We start from the raw sequence: 13327 nt of genomic DNA, 5'->3' as shown, positions 1-13327 counted from the left end.
CTAAAGGTCACACATTTCTCTCTTCTCTCTTCTTTTATGAGAAGCTTTTGGCAAACACAGGGCGGTGGAAAGCCTCTTAGAGTGATTGTTTAAATTCTCCCAGAATCATGCATTGACTTGAATCCGGCATTTGGCCATGTTTCTGCTCGAGCGCTGCCCGTGCCATCTGCAATGAATCAGTCAAACTGCTGTAGTGCATTAGGCTGCATTTTCCATGGCAGCGTTTGCAGCCATATGCATCGGCACAGAGGTTTTTTTTCTAATGAATGAGGTCTGGATTCTGTCTTTTCCCATGACCCAGCTTGAATGGCATTAGTTAAAGGTTGTTCATTGTAGATGTATTATCTGCCTGTTAAGGAGTTTTAAACACTGCTGTTAGGATAAGAGGTTGCTAACTTGCCTTCGTGAACAGTTAGGCTGCAATACACACATACGTAGTGAACACACAAAATAATATTCACATCGATAATCGCATTTTCCTGCACTGTGCTGCATGGCGTCAGCTGCAATAAGCTCCAGATGGAAGCTGGCCCTCCTCCAGACAAGACCTTGGATGTGGTGAAGAAACACACATGTTCACACACATAATCACAGATGAGAATGAGGTATAAAACAACAAAGACTTGAAATTAATTATTTAGAAATAATGAATCCTAACCCTATAATCAATATAGCAGAAAAGGCAGTAAGAAAACTATGAGAGAGAAGGAGGAACATACTCTTCAGCCCAATAATTTCTAAAGTGATTCCTGCTGCTATGTCAATAGACAGGTCCAGTGTCCAAATATCATTAATCTAACTCAACAAATGAAGCAGAAGCAGCAAATGTGCTGGAAAACTACATACAATTTGTGCCTTCATCTTCCTATTTTCCACTGGACAAGAACAGAAGAAAAAAAAAAGGATAGAAAATTGTGTTTGTCAAACAATCTCATGAGGTCTCTAAAGACATAAACCTCATAAGACCTAAAATGATTAGATACATACACCTCAGCCAACGTACAAAGAAAATTCTAGGCCTTCGTACAGACACAACACCCACTATGTAATTTTAAAGTGCAATTTATGACCAGTGTAGTGGGCTGTCTTGGAATTTTTAGAGTTTATGTGTTAAAATAAACATTGTCTTGGGTGGAACTGTTTAGATAAAGATGACCAGGATGTATTTTGCAAAGCCAGTGCAGTATTTTACCAATAACAAAACTACTACTAAATGAATATGTGGTGATGATGTCTACGTTGTGTTTGTGGTAAAACCTCTTCTGAATGCAGCCTGTGGGGTTGATAAACAGGCTGCACAGAGATTATATTTTAAGACATGTTTACTTGTGCTTTTGGCCTTTATTGGCCATTATATATAGTAGCTTGTGAAACTGAGTATTCAGAGTAATGTTCTACATGTAAAATAGCAGATTAGATTTATTTGAATGATGCACACATCAGTTTACACAATATGAATTATTTTGTGTATTTGTGTTTTACCTGTGAGCTGTGCTTGCCAGAATCTTTGCTGTCCAATTTCTGCAAAAACAATCAGGAGATCAGCCAACAGCATGTTCATTCAACCAGGGGCTATGGAATTACCAGACTAAAGGCCCATCTGGAGTCTAACATGTACTACGCACACACACGTTTACTTAGCTAACTAAATGGGGACATTATCTATTGATCATACACAGCTAGTTATAAATACTATAACTGAATTCTACGTTTACATTTACATTTAGTCATTTAGCAGACGCTTTTATCCAAAGCGACTTAAAAATGACGACGATGGAAGCAATTAAAATCAACAGAAGAGCAATGATATGATAGTGCTATGACAAGTCTCAGTTAGCCTAACGCAGTACACGTAGCAAGGTTTTTTTAAATTATATAATAAATAAAAAGAAAAAAAATAGAATACTTTAGCAGACACTTTTATCCAAAGCGACTTACAAATGAGGACAATAGAAGCAATCAAAACCAACAAAAGGGCAATATGTAAGTGCTGTGACAAGTCTCAGTTAGCCTAACGCAGTACACGTAGCAAGGTTTTTTTAAATTATATAATAAATAAAAAGAAAAAAAATAGAATACAAAAAGTGTAAATAGAATAAAGAAGCTAGTGTTAGTTTTTATATATATATATAAAAACAAGCAGTAAATCAATAGAGTGCAAGTCTAAAAGGGGCAAGTTTTTATTTATTTATTTTAAAGAATAGAATTAGAATAGAGAATGCTAGAGTTAGAGGCAAGTCACGCGCGAGTAAACTGTTGTCTCATTGGTCAAAGTTCCACGGTTTATTTTCTGGGATTCCACTTAGCTATCACGGCTGTCATCCGTCAGGATGGAACGACAACAGCTTTTCTTTTTTTTGTAGCTGTCCTTATATTAATTTATCACTTTGAGCAGGACAACCGAACCGCCCCAGAGTTCGTTTTCAATCGAGCCAAGACCACCTCGTTCAGGCGATCTCGGACCGATTGTTTTGCTGCAGATCCGGGCGCGATTGCCGTGTTCACATATGCCCAAACTAACCGAGCTAAGGGGGGAAACGCACCAGGTCCCGAAACAACGAGGAGGGTGAGTGAGGGAAACTGGTCTGTAGTTCTCTAAAAGAGATGGGTTAAGGGTGGTTTAATGGCAGTTTTAGCAATGTGGTCTGAGAAAGTCAGCTGATCATCAATCATAACTCCAAGGTTTCTGGCTGTTTTTGATGGAGTTATGATTGATGTGCCAAACTGGATGCTGAAATTGTGATGAAACAATGAGGTTGCTGGAACAACAAGCAGTTCTGTCTTGGCAAGGTTGAGTTGAAGGTGATGGTACCCATTATACATTGTGATACAGCCTGGTTCGTTGGTCCGTTAGATCGGATTGCTTTCTCACTACAACCCAACCGCTCCAGAGTTCGTTTTCAATCGAGCCAAGACCACCTCGTTCAGGCGATCTCGGACCGATTGTTTTGCTGCAGATCCGGGCGCGATTGCCGTGTTCACATATGCCCAAACTAACCGAGCTAAGGGGGGAAACGCACCAGGTCCCGAAACAACGAGGAGGGTGAGTGAGGGAAACTGGTCTGTAGTTCTCTAAAAGAGATGGGTTAAGGGTGGTTTAATGATGGGTTATTTCTAACCCTAGCAGAAAACATTTTTACAATTTAAATGCGTCAAGACGACAAATTAAAACTCTTCTTTTGTCACCACACTGTTTCGAAATAACATATACCACAATTCAGCTGCAAGGGCCACATGAGGGTCAAATACAGATTATACACCAAGCCTGCAGCTGAAAGACCACTGTAAAATTGATATAGATAGACAAACAGCGCTTCAATGTGAGTCAGTGACTGTTGGGAAAATATGAAATAAACAAGAAATGTAATCTGTTCCTGGTCTTAGGCATTAATAGTGCTGTGAACACTTTATAGCAGCTTTGATGATGTATACTAGTTTTGGTACATTATTACCTTCTTCACTATGTATTACGAACAAGGATGGATTATAGGCCTGTGAGGTGCCAGGGTACCAGCCTCTTGAAAATAACAAGAAACTCCATCACAAATGTGAGAAATATTGTCACAAATGTGCAGTCATGAGAATGAACACACCATACAATCAGGTACAGCAGATTACATTGTTATTTCTTTATTTATTTCATTGTTTTTTTTTTCACATTGTGACAATAGAGGCTACCAAACTTTCAAGCGCTGTTTATCTCTCTATTTCAATAAGAAATGTGCAGTGGCTTCTTTTCAACAGCACCACAGGCCCCTAAAAAGTTAGAGGCTCCGTTGGCCGACTCCATAATCAGGCCTTCACTCTTTGTTGTATTTTACACATTGATATGGTTACGGAAGGAGACTCACACAGAGTATTAGAAAACACAAGGGTAGTTTATTTTCCGCAAATGATGCAGCAGGTAATAGCAGGTGAGTTTTATAGTCAATGTAGAAGTTCTTTGGGAAGATAAGGAATGTAACACAGTATCTGGTTTTCGCAGGAGATCGTGGAAGGGAGACAGAGGACAGCACACACCTCAGATGTTGAGTATACGGAGAATCCACAGAGATGATAACTAGAACGAACTAGGGAACAGAACACAGGAGGAAACACGGGAGGTATGTATAACAGGCAGGTAGGTCTTTCAATGTATCTCACAGATAGCATAGAGAGAGTCCACTTCCTAGAAACGAGACCAGACACTGGAGTGAAGTGAGGTGTGTGCTTTTGTATGGGTGATGATAAGATTGCCAATTACCAACAGGTGCATGCGATCAGTATTCAGGTGATGGTGTTCGTTGTGATTGGGTGGTGGCTGAGCCTGGCCGATCTGTGACAGATATTTCACAATTGTGATTTTATTTATTGCAATTTAAACAAGACATCCCAAAATTCCAGTAAGCCCTGTCCTCCAAAGTGGCTAGGGCCTCACACGACTAATTTAAATTTGCTGAAATTTGTATTTTTTTATTGCTTGGTCAATTTTAAAGCCATTTTGGTTGAAAAAAGGCTGAGTGGTTTTATATTGGAAAGCTTCGATTAACATATTACCAAAACTATGGAACAGTGAATCTGTTCTATATGTTTATCCCAAAATGTTGTGTATTCATTTGCTGATATTTTAAGCAAATACTGAGTGATAACGTGGTAAGATTTGAATTTCTTAAAGGAAATTGCAAGGCAGCAAACATTAGCCTCAGTAGCAGGTATACCAGGTTTCCAGGCGAGATTATGACATCATCACTTGCACTTCGGTTTTGAGCAACAAATACACAATCAGTGTCAAGTCATTTTGACATTTAAAACATTAATCTTAAAATTCTCAGTGCTTACTCCATGGCTGTTGGCCCATCTGGAAACATTAACAGCTGAACAGCTGGAGGGAGAGATGGGATACGGCTGATGGCCAACAGATAAAGGGTCATATAAAGAGTCATGCTGTGACAACAAACATGTGAAAATATTCACACAGGAAAGTCTACTCTCTTAATAATTATTCATTTATAATTTATTCAAAGGTATTTCAACATTAAAATTGTTACAATTAAAATACACAAGAAGTCTGAATACAAACCACATTAATGCATGTAATCCTGAAGACCTAGATTACTTTGGTGTGTTTAATTGGGGCTGGAGCTGACCTCTGCAAGACAGTGGCCCTCAAGGAACAGGACTGGACACCCCTGGTCTAGGCAGTGGTGAGGTGAGACCTCAAGTTGACAATGTAGAGGTCATAAGGTGATAAACTCTAGTATCAAGGCACAAGAAGGAGGTGGGGTCCTTCTTGGGTCTCATTGGTTGGTATTATCATTTCATTCCCAACTTTGCAACCCTTGCAGTAACCCCGACTAACTTATTAAGTTATGACACCCAAACACTACACGATTTTTGTCGGATCACTGTTTCTTTCACACTACATGACTGTTTTGGGTATTGTGAGACTGCTGTGGTTGTACAACAGATTGGCAAATGGGGGTCACACTAGGAAGAATCCCTGACGAATCACAAAACGCATGCGTGAGAAATCGCGTAAGATTACACATGAGCGGAATTTGCCCAGTATCATGCTCTCTCACTGGCTTTAGGTTGTCGCCAATGTAATTTCCATTAAAAACAAATTTTTGTACAAGCTGCAAGGCACTGAGTCCCAAATATTTAGCCTGCTAATTTGCCTTTGATAATTTACTGTATGCGATCGTCACTCACATAAACACACACCGATTTGCCTCTGATTTCATGCTTTTATCTGTAATCTCCAGAAAACTGTTGGCAAGTGAAAATTGGGCCTAAAATCGTGTTTTGTATACCCGGCATATTGCAACTAAGAACCTTGTGGAGTAGTGTTTCCCAACCACGTTCTGGAGCAAACCCAACATTGCACATTTTGCATGTCTCCTTTGTCTGAAACAATAATTTCAGGTCTTGGAGTTTATACTAAAGAGCTGATGAGTTGAGTCAGGTGTGTTTGTTTGAGGAGACATGCAAAATTAACAGTTTTGGGGGGTACTCCTGGAACATGTTTGGGAACCGCTGCTGTAGAGTTGTCTGATGACCCCTCGGAGGCATTCATCAGACTAAAAGACCAGTCTTGAAGAGTCCAGACTCCAACACAAGATTTCTGATTCCGTTATATGCATCTGATACTGGCATTGGAGCAGTCTTGGTGCAAAGTAGTACAGGAGAAGAGCAGCCAGTTCAGTTCACAAACTGCTTTCAAGAGAAACCAAGTACTCTACAATGGAGAAGGAATGTCTTGCCCTCAAATGGTCCTTTGACAGGCTGATATTTTATTTACTTGGCAGAAAGTTTCATCTGGAAACCGATCATCAAGCCCGGATTCATTTGATGAAAGATCATAACTTCAGGTTCAGGTTCAGGTTCAGACAGAATGTCATAGCTGACTATAGGGGCTTTCACATTGAGTAGTTATAGGAACTCAGTTATAGGAACTAGTCACCAGGCCAGTCCCCTGAGAACAAAGTTCTTCAATAGGATTTTCCTGGTTGCATTCGGACCACCAGTAAGTGACGTAAGCTAGCCAACAGTGACACCATTTAAACGCGACATTCAACAACATCAACTGCTGGAGGATGGAGAAGTGCCTGGACTTTACTGTTGGTCCATGTATCTCTGTTTTCCATGTTCGTTAGGAGTTAGCAATCTGCATGCAATACAACCTGAGGATGAGCAAAGCATGGATGCGAACTAGAGCAAACTGGAAACAACATCTGGGCCAGACTTGCAGCTCAACTGTCAGCCCCTGAAGACCTGGTGGGATTCTGTAAAAGTATTAAAGCATGTTATATTTTGTTACATCAGACATTACAAATGAAGGCAAGATCAGAAAGGTCCAAGCAGTTTGAGTTGGTTTCAGAAACCCTGGTACTGTAGTTTTCCAGATGTGTTGGCTACCTATTTCGGAGAACATCATAAGTAGGCTACAGCAGTGCAAAATGTGCTGGTCAAGTATAAGTACAACACATCATTTTTCTTATGCATAATTTTAGACCCATGTTGTCATTTGATGCATAGAACCACAACCACGTGAAACATATGGTTTGCTTTGCACTGCAGTCCTTTTGTTCTGCAGTGATAACTCAGCGCTGATTTGTACTGTAACTAGTGTGTAAAAAAAATATTTTAAAGGACTTCATCATCTTGCAGTTTTATTAATTACCTAGTTGTCCACATCTAATCTGTCATAATAACAGAAAAGATATCTAACGTTGCGCGCCATTGTTTTGGCAAAGTGTCAATCAAACTAAAATCGAAATCGCAATATTTGTGCGCTTATCAAATCGTAAGAGGTTGCGATTCAATTAAATAAGTTGTGCTGCGTGTATTTATTTATTAATTTTGTTTATTTTTTTTTAAATTCTGTGTTTTGATTCTTGAGTTCATGCATGTGGGAACGCAACATGCGACATATCACGAGCTCCTCTGCGCCCTGCCTAACAGTGCCGCTTAGCCAGTGTTGCCAACTAATAGAGTGGTGGAACTATGACATCACTTTGTAGGAAAAAACCCGGAAGCGAGTTAGCATTTTAGCACTTCCGGTTCCATGGTCCGAGAGTCAATGGGTTTTTGAATGGGAGTTTGATTAAATCCCCTAAAATAAGGTCCCTGGTTCACACAAGCTCAAGATACTTTCACGTTTTATTCTAAGACATAAACCAGTTACACCCCACTCATGATTTTTTTTAACTATTACGTTTCTTAAAAAAGACGGTTGCTAACAAGTTGCTAAATGGGACTGCAGGCCCTGTTGAAGACATTAAACATCATCATCATCATTGTTATGGACGGAAGGATACGAGAAGGCAGGGTCGGATCCAAGTGCATCTTTAATGTCACAGCGAAGTCAAACAAAGGCAGTAGGTCAAAACACAGGAACAGACAGACTAGACTCAGGCTCAGGCTCAGGCATCGCTAGGCACGGAGCCGTAGCGAACAGACAGACAATCATCAACATACACAATACTTCGCCGTGAGTGTGTGTGTGAGAGCAACCTTTATAGTGCTCCGGATAGACAACAGGTGTGTGTGTGTAATTAGTACCAGGTGCGGGGCTTGTGGGAAATGTAGTCCATAGTGAGAGCTGACTGATATCGTGACAATCATCATCATCATCATCATCATCATCATAACGCTGAACCGTTTATCCATTTACAGTATTTTCCAGTTGCAGTATAATTTATAGTACAATTAATTGTAGAATAACCAATTAATAGGTTTCCGCATTTTATATTGTTATTCAAACATTTTTATTTTTTTTGCTTTGCCCCGAAATGCAACACAAGTCTTTGGATGGAAGATGCTGGTTTTATCGCTTTCCTACTGATGCGGAGACTCTGGGTTCGCACCATAAGGTAAACTCTTATGATTATTCCATGTAAACACCACATTTACCGGCTTAGTCACGGGGAAAGTGAAACTTTAATGATGCATAGTGCTTAAAGCCACGTTAAAATTAAATGTTTGCGGCCACATGAAGCTGTTAGAAAGCATAGCCTATAAACTGAGGATTTTCTAGAAGCAAGGATAAAATTACATTTTGTGTACCCACCCTAACAAAATGATAGCTCACATGTGTTACTTTATTCACTCAAATAAGTTTAAGCTTACCATATTCAAAAACTCACTCACTCTGCTATTTAATAGATGAAATGCACTATAATTTTATTGAATAGTATTTGGAGACACGTTTTTAATAAAATATTAATATTAATCAAGGATTTATTGACTTTTAATGCACCTTATTTCGAAATGTACAGAAGTACGTGCTTTCATATGTCCTTTAGCCCTTTGATGCACACCGACTGAGTTTATTTTTTCTATATCTTTGCAAGAAATTTATTTCGTCTTTCAGAATTGCAGGAATTCCCCAATTAACTTGTTTATGATTATCACAAATCCTTATTTTTATTTTTTCTTTCTAACATTTTTAATAAAAATCATTTTAGTATCACTACCCCTCTAATGCACAACATGGGTCTAAAATGACCCTTATTCATTACCTATGTTATTTCAGTTATTGATGAGTGTTTCTTTGCTGAATATCTGAAAGAAATGTTTTTCCATAATTTATTATTCCAGATAGTCTTTAAATATGCTGTTTTTGACTTCCACAAATCATTATGTTTATTTTCCCTTTCTTTACTTTATAAAAAACTTTTTTTCTATTTCTACATGCATTTTACACACATGGGTCAAAAATGACCCATATAGAAACCTTAAATATTTGCTATTTATTTTGCAAGTAGGAACATATTTACTGCAGAAAACTATTCACCTGCCCCACATTTCACAACTCAACATGGCTGCTTTTGTATAATTGATGAATTTAGTCTTATTTTATAATTTATTACCACAGAAAATATTTGATATATTGTGAAAGATAACTGGATATAATATTTGAATGTAAGGCTAAAGTTACCTTGACCTTGAAATCTATTACCAGTGAGACAGAGAAACATGTCCAACACTATTAACTAGCTTGTTGTTGACATATTCTATTTTAGCTAGCTAATGCTAGCTAGGTCAACAAAATCAAAGTCGAAATAATACATTATTATATACATGTATATATCATTGCTGTCAGGCGGAAACCATTTTTTTTTTTTTGTCATAAATCAGTGCTATCGGTCACCCTTTATGTCTGTCAGTGTTCCTGAAAAGTAATGGTTTTGGACATACACAGTTTCTGTCTGACAGCTACTATTGGTCACCCTTTATGTATGTCAGTGTTCCTGAAAAGTAATGGTTTTGGACAAACAAGGTTTCTGTCTGACAGCGACAATATATAATCAGTATATACATGATCAACTGCTTGTTGTGCACTCTTTATCTAGAGCGTTACTATGGCTGATCCCAGACATTCTAGTTTAATGGCTGAAATGTTTGTAGAGGTGCTGCATGATGAGGAAGATCAGGCAATTCTTAGTCCTGATTCAGAGTCTGAAATATCTGATGCTGATGACCTAGACTATGTGCCACAGGGTCGGTCTGGAGTTGTGGGTGTTAATCCAGCTCTCCTCGATGAAGAAGACTCATTTGATGACATGTCTGATGAGTCCTTTAAGAGGAAACTCAGACCCAGTCCAATAGATTGAAAATGGTTTGCACCTATCACTGTGAAAAATGACCGTGAATTTAACGGTAAAAGACTGTAAAAATGCTACAGTAAAAACCTGTTAAATGGATAACGGTAAATTCCCCTACGGTGAAAAACTGTATTGGACATTACATGTATTGGACATACATTTTACGGTAGTATACCGTTTTTGGAAGTGAAAAATACCATATAATTTATAGTGAATAACCGTAAATTGACATTCCCAGAATTCCCTGCGTTACATTTCAAATTTGATGTTTTTTTTGTTGAAAACAAAACAGATTTCAGTACTTCAATAGGTTGGTATATTAACATTATATCAGTTAATGCAATTACGGTATATAACTGTAAATTTAAGTTTAAACTGTAAAACCTAAAACGTTGCTACCGTATTTATTACGGTAAAATTCCGGCAACCACAGCTGCTGTTTTTTTTACCGTAAATTTTACGGAATTTTTTTTACAGTGTACTCATGCAAGCGGAGAACATGAAGGTGGCCCATGGTGCTATGGTGCAATGTGCTGGATGTTGCCACCCTCAGTGCCTACACCAGGGGTGGCCAATGTTTGTCCTGAAGAGCCACAGTCCTGCAGAGTTCATCTCCAACTCTAATCAAACACACCTGAACAAGCTAATCAAGGTCTAAGGGTTACTAGAAGGCTACAGGCAGGCAAGTTTTTATCAAGGTTGGAGCAAATCTCTGCAGGGCTGTGCTCTCCAGGACTGATGCTGACCACCATCCCAGGCCTACATCAACTTCACTGCACAACACCCTGATTACATGGGTGGTGTGACCAATGCATGAGGTGTATTCATCAAGGAGCTGGTCAAAGAGCTTGTCATGCCACGACAATGAAGAGGTGCTTGGAGGGCACACCCCACCTTCAAAACCATATTACAGAGGCAATGGGAAGATGTGGGATAAAAACAAAACACAGCCACCACCCGGCCACAGGTATACATCAGAAAGGAGGGTCAATCGAAGAGGAAGAGGTGAAGGATCTGCCCAGCTGCCAAAGACAGACAAGTCAGCAGCTGGTGTTCAGTGTCAAGCCTGTTTGCAAGGAGCACAAACCTAGTTGTCATTTGTGAGGCATGTAAGCACTGAGATGGCAATTTGATATAGGGCTGTACCTGTGTGATTTAATTTTGTTAGTTTTATTTTAGTGATCATATTCAGTACAATTTCCTACAGTTGCACTACAGACAGTTCAATTTCAGTGTTATCGGTTGTCAATGATGTATGTATGTTATGTGTGACAAAATGGCAAATAAACATATTTCAAGTGTTAAATGTGCTGGTCTAAATAACTGTTAAATAATTATTTTAACTAAATGTTGGTATTCTTTTGTTTTATCATGCTTGCAGATGGGTGGGTCATTTTTGACCCATGTGTATAAACTTGATGTAGTAACAAAAAACCTATGAAAAAATAAAATATTAATTTGTGGTCACTGTAAAAAGATATTTTGAATATTCATGGATCAAGGAATTTATAGATCAGGGAATATTAAATGCTGAAATAAACTGATTTCAAAAGATAAAAGAAAAAAAAATTCCCAGTGAAGTATGAAATAACATAGGAAATGAATACGGGTCATTTTAGACCCATGTTGTGCATCAAAGAGTTAGTTATGATTATTTCATTTATTCATTAGTTTGGCTCTAGTTTTGTATTTATTCCAGTTTATATAAAAAGGTTCATGTAGCATGGATTCAAATTCATCCACAGAGTAAATGCTTTTCACTGAACGTTAAAAATAAGTTTTAAAAAGTTTTTGGGAGCGTGGTGGTGGTGACTGAAGGCGAGCAACCGTGGTGCTGTAGTTCATTTATAGCCTAAGTTTAGCTTTTAAGTTCTGTTCTTAATATGCTTATTATTAAACTTACATTTTTTTATAGTGCAGCTGTATTACCGATATGTTGCTGTCTTTTTTATTTTTATTAATTAATATGATTTTTTATTACATTCAAATTGTTTGGCTCCATAAAAACACAAGTGTGCATGTGATGTAGACTGATAAAATATCAAAACTAAAAAGGTTTGAGTTTACAATACACTGCAGGTACAATGCAAAGACCAGATACTATTGAAACTGAACTGAGCTGGACGATGACATCACTGAATTCAATGATGAACTGCATTTAACTGAAAATTGAGTGTTTACTATTGTCCTTTTGCATTGACACACTATTTTCCTATTTGATACTGTAAAGCTGCTTTGGCACAATCTGTATTGTTAAAAGTGCTATATAAATAAAGGTGACTTGACTTGACCTTTTACCCCGTTCATGTTCATTTTGTTCACTGAAATTGATTGGAGCTCTAAATTTTGCTTTCAAAGTGCTCAGATTGATGCATTTAACTTTAAAATATGCCAACTTTTCTTCAGGGAGCAAACCTCGATACTAAGTCTAAGTTCGCTGTTTATATAGTTATTCTAGTTTGTCAAAAGGATCAATCCTGGGTTTTCTTATAAAGTGCTGCATTAACAGGACTCTATCACCCTCTGCTGGAGAAAACATAAAGCACAGGTAAGATCAGGTCATTATGGCCTCAGTAACTGCCAAACTCTCATTCTCCAGATACTGAAATGATTCTTTTATCCTTCAGAAGTGGAGTAGATGGGCTATGTAAATCCCGATGAACACAAACTAAGATTTTTAGAAAATAATCCATCTCTGTGAGTCCATATAATGTCAGTGTATGGGTCCCTCAAATCTGATGCTTCAAAACCACTCAAAGTGAACACGTTAATCCAACGAACCCAGTTTTGAGTTAATGTCTTCTGAAGTGAAATGATATGTGTGTGTGTGTGTGTGTGTGTGTGTGAGAGAGAGAGAGAGAGAGAGAGAGAGAGAGAGAGGAACACACTATATAATTGTGCAATTGGCTTAAAATGTTACTATATGACTTAACTGTATTGTACCTACCGTAGTTTAATCTCCTTTAAGCGAAATCTTCTACATCTGGGAGGAACACATCGCTTGCACGAGCCTGTCAGAGGGCTCTATCTGCGCACCAATTGTAATGGCAGAATAGCGCATGCGCTGTATTGGAATATCGGTTGGAGTCTAAAAGCGACTTCCCAAACGCACACACACATATATTGGGTTCCCATATTATGGGAACATTCCATAGATGCAATGGTTTTATATTGTACAAACTTTATTTTCTATAAGCCTAAATCTAGCCCTGAAACAGAAAACTTTTTGCTATTTTAGA

Source organism: Sinocyclocheilus anshuiensis, unplaced genomic scaffold (genome assembly GCF_001515605.1).
Source record: "Sinocyclocheilus anshuiensis isolate Anshui unplaced genomic scaffold, SAMN03320099.WGS_v1.1 scaffold1163, whole genome shotgun sequence".
NCBI lineage: Eukaryota > Metazoa > Chordata > Actinopteri > Cypriniformes > Cyprinidae > Sinocyclocheilus > Sinocyclocheilus anshuiensis.
This window is presented reverse-complemented; position numbering follows the sequence as displayed.